This window comes from Dermacentor variabilis, chromosome 2, assembly GCF_050947875.1.
Source record: "Dermacentor variabilis isolate Ectoservices chromosome 2, ASM5094787v1, whole genome shotgun sequence".
NCBI classification, from domain to species: domain Eukaryota; kingdom Metazoa; phylum Arthropoda; class Arachnida; order Ixodida; family Ixodidae; genus Dermacentor; species Dermacentor variabilis.
This window is the reverse complement of record NC_134569.1, coordinates 6,097,555-6,109,987: the sequence shown is the minus strand read 5'-3', so window position 1 is coordinate 6,109,987 and position 12,433 is coordinate 6,097,555. Positions and strand designations below refer to the sequence as shown.

Below are 12,433 nucleotides of genomic sequence, written 5' to 3'. Positions count from 1 at the left end.
TGCATTAATTTAGAGTTTGGTTCAGTCCGCTGTGAGCTGTTGACCTGCATTAGCAGCGGATCGTTAGCGTTTTGAAGAGCAAGCATTCCAGCATTTGCAGACTGCTTATGCCGATAGCCACGTCACATGCATTGGCACGCATGTTTAAATGACTAATGTGTCCACTTGTTACGCGTGCACTGCTCGTATCCTGTGGCAGTGCTCGTTCTAAAAGCTTCGAAGACCATCTACACTCATACGTGTGTTCAATATATATGCACAGGATGGACTTGCCGGCTAGTTGGTTGAGCATTTTAGAAGAAGAAACAGCGCAACACAAGGAGACGCAAAAAACATAGACCACACCACGAAGCGCTGGTGTGGTTGATGTTTTCTTTCGTCCTGGTGTTAGCGCAGTTTCATCTTGCACGATACACGCACACCACAGGTACGCGAAAGTTTAGGAGCATAGGGCGTTAACTTTGTTTTCCCCGTTTCCTCTCAGTGTCAATGGCACAATGCGTTGCCCGGAATTGCGCACGCTAACCCCCATATTCAGAAATGCATCATAACCTGAAGCCCATGCTTGACTTGATCTAAATGACGCAAGTCGTGAACGCACCAAAAGAAAGGCAGTGAGCGTCTGGGGGACGTTCGCACCAGGTGTCGTTTATATCAAGTTAAGCATGAGCTTTGTATTAAGATACATTTCTGAATACGGGGGTTAGTCATCTACTTCTCACAGAAAATGTCGAAGAAACGCCAACCAAAACCAGGCACATTCGTAAACTAAACTAGGCAATAGGAAGGTCCTTAGAAAAAGAGTGGTATTAAAAGCTTTCAGTATTTTTCTTTACTCCAAAATGGTTGCGCTCTCGTGGCTTCAATGTACAGAGATAGTGCAACGTTAGCTAAAAAGCATGAATTTCCGAACTCCATGCCAAAATAAGCTTGTAAAATTATTTAGGTGCTAGAATCCTGGGTTTGTAGCGATCCTTGAAAACCCATTATTTCTAAAATGCCATTTTCAAGGCATTGAAAACCCTGGAATTTTTAGAAGTACTGGAAAGTCCTTAAATTTGTACACTTGGCTAGACTTAGCAGACATTGCCAAGCGTTTCTTTTTCCCTTCTGTAACACTCTTCGCATGTCACAGAGAATTGTCTGTGGAGGTTATAGAAGGAAAGCGACATCCTTAAAGCTGAAATTACAAAGCAGCGGCAGATACCAGTTTTAGGAACATGGAACCGGCGACAAATGTACTTGGAGGAGCAGAAGCAGGAAGCTCAGCAGCTGAGGCATTCAAAGAAAAGCCGTGATGAGTAAATCGAGAGCTACAGACTCAATAAAAGGAAATTACAAATGACTATTGCTTATTTGATGGTGAAAAGCTGAGGCAACAGATGACATCACATACACTGTCAAACAGTATTGAGAAGCTGCAAATGTTGCAGGTCCAAGTAGTTAATTGTGCTATTGCAGAAAAACTTTGAGCGCTTTCTTGAAATGCTTCCGTGTGTGCGTTTAGTGATGGGTGGTGGAAGGCAAGTTAGCAGTCTTTCAAATGTTTGAAATCAGTGAAATGCGATTTCTTTCATTTTCTTTTGTTTGCATTAAAGTTAACGATGCTGTTGAACAAGTTATTGCCGGTCCGAACTACTAAAAGAATCACACGAGATCCTTGAAGTTACTGTGTCGGGGCCTCGAAAGTTCTTGAAAACCATTGAATTTTTTTCTTCAATATTGCTACGAACCCAGTAGAACAACTGTCACGGAGTAAAAACATTGGCTGAACAGGGGCTTATACGAAGAGCACAGGAAGACTAGAAATGCAGTAGTAGGCATGGAGGGCCCTGAAAAAAATGTGCCACATCTGCTCGTCTGCCTTATGTTTCTACATTGACTGTCACATTTTTAATAGAAGTGCACTTCCTGTTCTACTCGAATAAACGCAACATTACCAATTCCAGTGGGGGGCAGTCCTACAGCCAGTGCAGAACTCTTTCTGTACATCCCTGTCAGCTATATCATTTTTCCAGCATTGTAGTACAAGATTTGTTGAAGTGGTTTCGCAGAATATGAGCAGTATACTCTTAAATTAGCTGTTTATTTTTATGCACAAGTTCAGGTCCTCAGTTTGGTTGCATGACAAATTGCCATACCTCAATAAATACAAGAAAAAATTTTATTAGAGTTTAATAAAATCCAAACAGTAATAATCACAACAATATAATGACATACTTTCTTTTGGTACGTACACAGCCCATGTCTTGGCACTGTATAAATTCAACCATACATCGCAAGTACTGTGTCCTGACCACTATTATTCACATGTGTAAAACCATCACAGCAATTCTTCAACAAATATCACAGTGATTAGTGACATACACTTTGTAACTGCTTTACATGAGCATACTGTATACAAATGATCCCTGTGTACCTACACTTGACTAGTGCCACCCGAGTACTATTACTCACAGGTGTAAAACCAACAAAGCAGTTCTTTAAATATATCACAGTGCTTAGCGACGTACATGCTGTAACTCCCTTGTAAAAGCTTAATACAAACACTTGAGCACAGAGAAAGCTAGCAGTAGGCCTACATGGAAATACCACCGCCTCAATACTAATTCACAAGTGTAAAACCAACCAAGCAGTTCTTTAAAGAATATCACAATGCTTAGTGACATACATTTTGTAACTAGCTTATATAAGCTTTATACAAACATGAGAGCACAGACAAAGCTATCGGTGCACCTACATAGAAGTGCGGCCATCTGAACACTATTATTTGCAAGTGTAAGCTCAACAGAACAGTTCGTTATAGTGACGCACATTTTGTAACTGCCTTATACAACCTTAGTGCAAGCAGAAGAATGTGGAAAAAAATATATGAAAAACTTGCTCTATGAATACACAAACAGATCAACACAAATGGTAAACACCGCTTTTAAGACACGTGACCGTGACAAAGCGCAATGCTGTGCCAGTTGAAACTGCCATCCACAAAAGTATTGAGCAATGCTTAAACCACACGCACTAAAGTGCTGAAAGACTGCGTCTCTAACGTACCTATATCAATTCAAATTTCTTGAATATAGGGCTCTCTTGCAGATAATGCATCTGATCCAACTGACCTGATTTTACACCTGCTAAATGCATATAATGCACTCAGATATAACTGGCACTAATAATTATATAAGGCATTTAAAAACTTGATAGTATGATGAAGATGCATGACTAGAAAAGTTCTGTCCCCCTCGTACTTATTAAAAAGGTGTAAGTACGACACATGTTCTTTTTTTCCGCAATTTTTGCATTAATGGACACCCGGGAACCTCGAACCCACAAAAGAAGAAGATACTGCTGTGTTAATAGTGTTATGAATAATTTTTTGTGAAAGCTTTTTACAGACAAGTTGCAGTCTCGTTTCTCGAGGTTGAGCTGTATCATGCAAAATAACATGGAAAGTGGTCACATGGGAGCCTGACACTATGCCATGATGTTCGTTTCAGTTGACTCTCTTGCCCTGCAAGTCACTGCTCACTGTGACCAGTGATGGAACAGCAGTGTGTGTGATTTTCATCACACTTCCGTCCTATGCCATCCTTACCAGAGTTGGCGGCACATAGATACCCAAATTTCGATAGTGTTGCTTTCTCAGGTGGTTGTTTTTGATTTGCTCAATATTAGTTGGCACTTCAGCTGCATCAAACTTCTTGTTTACCTCTTCAACAACAACATCAACAACAATCTTACGACACCTGTGTTGTCCTTCTATAGTCCTACAAAGACCAGTTAATCTAGCAACAACACTGACAGTCTCTACTATCTTCTAATGGGGAAGAGGTGTGTCCCACCATGTGTTCGAGATTGTTGTCGCTATGTGGGCTGGCTGGGGAGGCAACAACTGTAATATGTTTGCATATCTTAAAGTGATGCTTGTACTGTGTTATAACACCTAACTTAGTCTTGCACTTGCTGCACAAGAACACTGGCTCACAGTCGTGGTGAAAAGCTTTTGTATGTTGAGAAAATGAGTTGTATGCACTACGAAAAAGTCACAGTGATAGCACACATGGTGCTCTACCAGGCCTGGTACGGTTCCTTCTGACACTGCTGCTGATGCTGACACACTGCTGCTTGCCTCGTGCACTGTTGCAGCTGCAGTAGACATGGCCGTCTCTATATCTATTGCTGCTGTGTCACCTGTCATGGTAACTTCAGGTGGTATCGGGCTCACTTCTGCAACAGAGATGTCGTTTGCATCTTGAGGGCTCTCGTCATCAGGGCCAATAATTTCGTAGGCATTGTCTCCTGCATCGAAGAACCAATAAGAATAGCCTGAAATAATAAACATAGCTCTAAAAACATCAAAGCTTAACCACAAGCTTTGCACATCAGTGACCAGGCTTAATGAATAATACCTGCAGGAGGAGTTACACAATTGTATGTGTACATTACAGTTAAGCCTCATTAGAAGAGATACTCAAGAGGCACGGGAAACATGTCTCTCGAAACCAAAAATTTTAAAACACTGAGGAGCCAGACTAGATCACTTTATTATGCATCATCACTAAAGTATGTTTAGATATATCTGAAGGAATAATTGCTCAGGGTGGCTTAAAGGCCCCCTGAACCACTTCTCGACATTTTTTGAACATTTCAAGTAAACACGCGCATCAAAATCAGAATGCCGTCACAATTGACGATGCCCAACGCCACAGTGCGTAGCACTGTGGGAGCACCACAATATGAAGAAAACGACCCCGTGCGCCTCTCTGGACCTATCCTGCACCCCCCAGTTTGTCCTGACATCACCAAGCTGTCTCTGATGATGTCGCCAGTTTCCGGTGCTGTCGATTGGTCGAGCGAAAGTATACGACTGCCGGCAAGGCCTGCAAGCAAATACACACTCCTTCTTCCTCGTCGCGTTGCTCGCGATGCCATTGTGGGCAGCCAATGGGGGAAAAGAACAGAAATGCCAACAGAAGGGTCTCCCTATGAGGCTCTGCAACTAGAGTCACCATACAGTTCCATTATATTGGCGAGGTCATTAGCGCCACCCCTCGCAGGACGACGGGCCTGCGCGGCAGCAACAGGGCTCGTTGGTGATCGCCTGTCCCGTAACATTTGGAGGTGTACTAGGCGAAGAAAAGACGATACTGTCCAGATGGCGTGTACCAGATGAAAGAGTAAAATGGGCGGGGACTACTTTTCGATAATCGAACACACGTAGCTCCACTATTACTGCACCGTTTCGAAAAATCCTCGTGGCTACGTGTTCGATGCCTTAACATGTACAACTGCAACACCGCAACTAAATTTCAACCTCAGTGGTTTAGGGGCCCTTTAAAGAAGACATTCACAGCTTTTTAGTGAGTGTAGATTGTGTTAGCTCCCTTCCTAACTTCTGGAAGTTAAACACTTCACTTTGCAAGCCTTGTTTCTCGCAGTACCTTTGAGGTGCTCTTAGACGCTCGTCCGCTTGAACTGCCGACACTTTCTGCCCTGCACTGTCCTCGTTGCCCTCCTTTTCTAGTTCCTGCTTAAAGAGACATGCGCAATTGACTTGTGCGAGGATTGCATGATCTTTACGCCCTTCGGAGCACACAAGGTGCATGAAGTGAATGTGTCTGGGTTGTCTCTCTTCGAAGTAGTGAATACTTAGAAAGTCGCTAGTAACAAAGGAGTCTCTTGTGTACAGCGTTGTTAACGTGGCAAACATCGGTAAACCAACCAAACATTTTCAGATGTCTCTTACAACCAAGTGTATCTTGTAATGAGATTCTACTGTACTGAATATTCACAAAGACATTTTGTGTGGAATGGCGAATCAGGAAAAAGCTTGTACTCTTACTTTCTGTCCCTAACATAAGCAGCTGATAACAATATGATAAAGAAGCAGGTAATGAGGCTAGCATGGAACATAATCCATCAGCTCTAAACAGTTTTTTGGGCCCACATCATTCCCTCATATGACATAAGGAAACAACTTGATTGCAGTAATGGCTGCATGTGATTTGAGTTTATTGAAACAAACAATACGTAAGGTTGCCCTGTATGTAATTTTATCAAAGTGCTTTTTAGATGTCCTGCTGGCGATCCTGGCTGCACGATGATTCGCATGCTTTTTGGCACGATTCCTTTCTTTTCCACTCCACTCTTTTTTCTGGTTTTCTCCCCTTTCCCTTCCCCCTTGCGTAATATAGCACACCTGAAGTATCAAATCTGTTGAATTGTTGTGTGTTTCAAACCTGTTAATATGCGGGTTTCTCTGTGGTCTGTGTTGTATTTTTGCGCTGTACAATTCAATTCAAGATGAAAGATGGAATGCCCCTGCCTTTGGTTTAATTGTCTGTATATATATATATATATATATATATATATATATATATATATATATATATATATCGAAAAGGAACGAAAAGGAGAGCCTTCTTAAGTACCATAGTAAAACATTCACAGGTTTTCGCTGTGCTCATTACATCACTTATCATATGGATCTGTCACAATACAGAGTAGCAGTGGTCCATAATACTAGCCCATCCCAACATAACTATAAATTAGCACATACCGACATGCTGTGAAACAGCTGTTGCAAGGCTGCTGGTGCTGGCAATTTCCGCAGCACTGCAGTGGTACAGCCGAGTGCCACCTGTATAGTGACAAATGCATATGTATGTTAGCAACTCAGTAGCTACTGATGGTTTCATAAGCTTTGCACTACACAATAAAGTAATCTAGACAACTTTGTTGGAACAAATACACACAATTAGGACAACATGTAAGGACTAACACGATTAATTGCCCCTAATTTCTCACTCACTAAGGGATAATGCTACTGAAACATCGATGGAGAGCTGAGATTAACACAGCCCACAAAGGACAAGGTTTCTTTGAGGAAAATAGCTACAACAGCGGTTAGTTTTCTTGATCATTTTATGTGCTAGCTTTGATTTAAATGTCATGCAGTACTATAAAATATGAAGTGCCGCATTTCTAGCAGCAGAAGGCGTCGTCAGTTTCATGGTACAACTGATTTTTGCACTGTTTGTGTCATTGAGCCGACACATACAAAGAAAACCGAATTCGCACATACATATACTGTGCCAAGTGCACTCCTCCTTCTGAAAATGCAGCCACCAGTTCCAATGCTGCTGAAAGGAAAGGTTATATAAAAAGCGAGCTGCATGGAACTACGACTTATGACTGTAAGTGTATGATCTGCTGATTGCAGAGGTAGTCACATGCTCTTTCTAGTCTCTTTTAGAAGCATTACTAAAGGATGAATTAAAATCTATTGATAAGTCACGAATTTCACGCATCCACAGTTTGGTTAAACAACTTGTGAGAAAAAGACATGTTTACCTGGAATAGCAGCCTTTTTTCCTGCTGCAAAATTTTCCTTCGAATTAATGAAATAACTTTTCAGCGTCATAATATATTGTGTTTCTCGCCACTACTTGCCGGCAGTGGCGAGTTACAGTGTTTATATCTGACTCATTGGGCGACAATACTGCCAAACACAAATGCTTCACGAACACGAGAACACGTCCCTCGCAGAGAGAACTTAATAAGAGGTACAAAATGAAGATTGTACAGGTCTACGCCCCTACATCCAATCATGATGACCAGGAAGTCGAAAGCTTCTATGAAGACGTGGAATCGGCGATGGGTAGAGTGAAAACTAAATACACTATACTAATGGGCGACTTTAATGCCAAGGTAGGCAAGAAGCAGGCTGGAGACAAGGCAGTGGGCGAATATGGCATAGGCACTAGGAATAGCAGGGGAGAGTTATTAGTAGAGTTTGCGGAACAGAATAATATGAGGATAATGAATACCTTCTTCCCCAAGCGGGATAGCCGAAAGTGGACGTGGAGGAGCCCGAACAGCGAGACTATAAATGAAATAGACTTCATACTCTGCGCTAACCCTGGCATCATACAAGATGTGGACGTGCTCGGCAAGGTGCGCTGCAGTGACCACAGGATGGTAAGAACTCGAATTAGCCTAGACCTGAGGAGGGAACGGAAGAAACTGGTACATAAGAAGCCGATTAATGAGTTAGCGGTAAGAGGGAAAATAGAGGAATTCCAGATCAAGCTACGGAACAGGTATTCAGCTTTAACTCAGGAAGAGGACCTTAGTGTTGAAGCAATGAACGAAAATCTTGTGGGCATCATTAAGGAGTGTGCAATGGAAGTCGGTGGTAACTCCGTTAGGCAGGATACCAGCAAACTATCGCAGGAGACGAAAGATCTGATCAAGAAACGGCAATGTATGAAAGCATCTAACCCTACAGCTAGAACAGAACTGGCAGAACTTTCGAAGTTAATCAACAAGCGCAAGACAGCTGACATAAGGAAGTATAATATGGATAGAATTGAACATGCTCTCAGGAACGGAGGAAGCCTAAAAACAGTGAAGAAGAAACTAGGAATTGGCAAGAATCAGATGTATGCGTTAAGAGACAAAGCCGGCAATATCATTACTAGTATGGATGAGATAGTTCAAGTGGCTGAGGAGTTCTATAGAGATTTATACAGCACCAGTGGCACCCACGACGATAATGGAAGAGAAAATAGTCTAGAGGAATTCGAAATCCCGAAGGTAACGCCGGAAGAAGTAAAGAAAGCCTTAGGAGATATGCAAAGGGGGAAGGCAGCTGGGGAGGATCAGGTAACAGCAGATTTGTTGAAGGATGGTGGACAGATTGTTCTAGAGAAACTGGCCACCCTGTATACGCAATGCCTCATGACCTCGAGCGTACCGGAATCATGGAAGAACGCTAACATAATCCTAATCCATAAGAAAGGGGACGCCAAAGACTTGAAAAATTATAGACCGATCAGCTTACTGTCCGTTGCCTACAAAGTATTTACTAAGGTAATTGCAAATAGAATCAGGAACACCTGAGACTTCTGTCAACCAAAGGACCAGGCAGGATTCCGTAAAGGCTACTCAACAATAGACCATATTCACACTATCAATCAGCTGATAGAGAAATGTGCGGAATATAACGAACCCTTATATACAGCTTTCATTGATTACAAGAAAGCGTTTGATTCAGTCGAAACCTCAGCAGTCATGGAGGCATTACGGAATCAGGGTGTAGATGAGCCATATGTTAAAATACTGGAAGATATCTATAGCATCTCCACAGCCACCGTAGTCCTCCATAAAGCAAGCAACAAAATCCCAATAAAGAAAGGCGTCAGGCAGGGAGGTACGATATCTCCAATGCTATTCACAGCGTGTTTACAGGAGGTATTCAGAGACCTGGATTGGGAAGAATTGGGGATAAAAGTTAATGGAGAATACCTTAGTAACTTGCGATTCGCTGATGATATTGCCTCGCTTAGTAACTCAGGGGACCAATTGCAATGCATGCTCACTGACCTGGAGAGGCAAAGCAGAAGAGTGGGTCTAAAAATTAATCTGCAGAAAACTAAAGTAATGCTTAACAGTCTCGGGAGAGAACAGCAATTTACAATGGGCAGCGAGGCACTGGAAGTCGTAAGGGAATACATCTACTTAGGGCAGGTAGTGACGGCGGATCCGGATCATGAGACGGAAATAATCAGAAGAATAAGAATGGGCTGGGGTGCGTTTGGCAGGCATTCCCAAATCATGAACAGCAGGTTGCCATTATCCCTCAAGAGAAAAGTATATAATAGCTGTGTCTTACCAGTACTCACCTACGGGGCAGAAACCTGGAGGCTTACGAAAAGGGTTCTACTCAAATTGAGGACGACACAACGAGCTATGGAAACAAGAATGATAGGTGTAACGTTAAGGGATAAGAACAGAGCAGATTAGGTGAGGGAACAAACGCGAGTTAATGACATCTTAGTTGAAATAAAGAAAAAGAAATGGGCATGGGCAGGACATGTAATGAGGAGGGAAGATAACCGATGGTCATTAAGGGTTACGGACTGGATCCCAAGGGAAGGGAAGCGTAGCAGGGGGCGGCAGAAAGTTAGGTGGGCGGATGAGATTAAGAAGTTTGCAGGCACGGCATGGCCACAATTAGTACATGACCGGAGTTGTTGGAGAAGCATGGGAGAGGCCTTTGCCCTGCAGTGGGCGCAACCAGGCTGGTGATGATGATGATGATGCCTCCGTTAGACATGGTCGCACCTTTGTGGTCGAAATGTACATTAGAACGACACCACCATCTCATTAAAAAAAAGCCTCAGTACAAAGCAGCAGCCAAGTGCATAATGTGATATTGCAACTGATGTCCACCTACTGGTGGCCTGTGTTTGAGTCACTTCTGGCAGTTGACTGGGTGCTGAGAAATGCACGTCCTGGGTTGTCCCTACAAAACATACAGGGTTATGTCAAATGTTGAAAATATATATACACCGGCATTTCATAAGTTGCAAAACAAATGAGTAAACTAATAAACAACTGTAATGTAAACAGAGTACACATTATAATATAAACAACTGGTAATGCATTACGCCAAAAACCTAATGCATAGGAAAGACTATATGTATACACACGAAGCTGACACACAATTTAATTCGCCCTAGGTTTTTCCATGCAGTATATTGAAATTATTATGTCTCGTGGTTAGAGCAAAATTTGTGTTAATTACGCACTTAATTATGTACCCTGGAACACTTTTCTTCAATATGCATCTGTGCGCGCTTTGAGTGAGTAGCGTTGTAAAATTTACGTACATGGCATTTAACATAGTTGCTGAACATGGATTTCCTTTGCCCTGTGTCGTGTACAGTGAGCTACATATATCTGCCCCCCCCCTCTTTTGTACTAGCCATACTGCCTGCCACTGCACCTATACGCACGTCAATAAACCTCACGACACAGAAATAAAAACAAAAGCGCCAATCACCCATGCCTGCATGTTGTAGTGGGCCTAACCTAACCAAGCATGGGCTGTTGGTTTTTATAGTAAGCACAGGCACCGTGCTCATTGCAAGTATGTATCATGTCAATAAGCAAATATGCAATTTCATTGTACCACTATTTTTTATCACATGGATGTATCTGTTGAGAGGCAAGACAAAAAGCAGTCACTTCTCAGAACTAATCAGCCTTTTTAAAACACATTTCTAACTTTTGAATCACACTTGCTGCTATGTGTTTGTCTCCAGAGAGCTTACTTGATTTGACTTTCCAATTACAGACATTACATAAATATACCATGTTAATGACTGCCTGGAGCACGTGAGAATTTTAATCTTGGTGTAACATACTGTATCTTGATTTTGTTGACATTTGGTCAAATGGTACACCCAATATACCCACATAGTAGTTTTCTTGTCCAAATTGCATGCCAATGTATTTTGATTTTGGGCATTGGCTCCTCTGCGCTATGTGAAGTCGCGCTGCACTGGCTCTTTCACATCCTTGTGTCCTTGCAGCTGCCTTCTTGCGTTATATAAAGCGGGTGCCTGAAAAATATTGTATGCAAAAGTCAACACAAGGGCATGGTGCAAAACAAAATCAAGACAGTCAAGGCCATGGCAATAAAAGAAAGTCGTAGCTCTTAGTCTTCGTAGTGAAATGCATGCAAAACATCCAAATGACTGCAACAGTCAGCTGCTAAACTAACTTCAATTTTTAGATTTAAGCAAAAAACAAATAACCAACAGTTCATCCTTGTTTGTCACGAATGTTAGAATACTCCTGCTAATGAATAGAATATTGGTCGTTTTCAGACGTCATAGGTCTGTCATGAGTCTGGTGTATCGCAAACACCACTTGTGACACATCCTAAGCACGTGCCCAGTGTGCCCCCCGCACCATCCCTGGTTGTGCCACTGCTGAAGCCATAATTTGAGGATTATAGCTGCAAACATGATGCTCAGTAGGGATGAAAATATTGTCCTTCAGTTCAATGGATATATGGATGTGCCTATAAAAAAGGGCAACAAGGCTTGTTATGGCAAGCTTACCCACATTTCAATACTAACACGAAAGTTCACTGCGGCCTGCATCTAAGCCTACTAAAAGGCACGAACTTATTTTCACGTATGAGGTGCGCAATGGAGTTCATTTTTGACAGACCCAACTACTGCTGCAGTCTGAAATCTAGCATTTTAGATTCTTGAAGGCATGAAAACGTTGCAGTTAAACCGCAGTTATTAGTTTATTACACCAACCTATTGTTCTATGTACGACAGACTGGTAACACGGAATTAAAGCAACATTTTATTTTGATATTTTATTTGTCTACTAAAATATTCAAGCGATAAACACATTTTGATCTGCCATGCAATAGCAAAATGCACACATTACGCTTGTAACCCCCAGAGCAAGGCTGACATAACTGACATATGACATAACTCTGACACGCCAACTCTTATTAGCAAATGCGCAGGCATGTCCGAAACAATAAGCGTATGCAAAGCGCCCCTGCAATTGTAATTCCACACAGCTGCCGTTATATTCGATGCCCATGCATAACTAGCTGCTC

At 42.1% G+C, this 12,433-nt stretch overlaps 1 long non-coding RNA gene across 1 annotated transcript; it reads right to left on the bottom strand.

Moving 5' to 3' along the window:
* Positions 1 to 4,248: 4,248 nt before the first annotated feature.
* LOC142570802 (uncharacterized) lies at positions 4,249 to 10,409 on the bottom strand. The gene is made up of 3 exons (XR_012825682.1): positions 10,238 to 10,409; positions 6,557 to 6,637; positions 4,249 to 4,296 (listed from the first exon to the last, which is right to left on the bottom strand). It is a non-coding gene; the product is annotated as an uncharacterized LOC142570802 (long non-coding RNA).
* Positions 10,410 to 12,433: the final 2,024 nt, after the last annotated feature.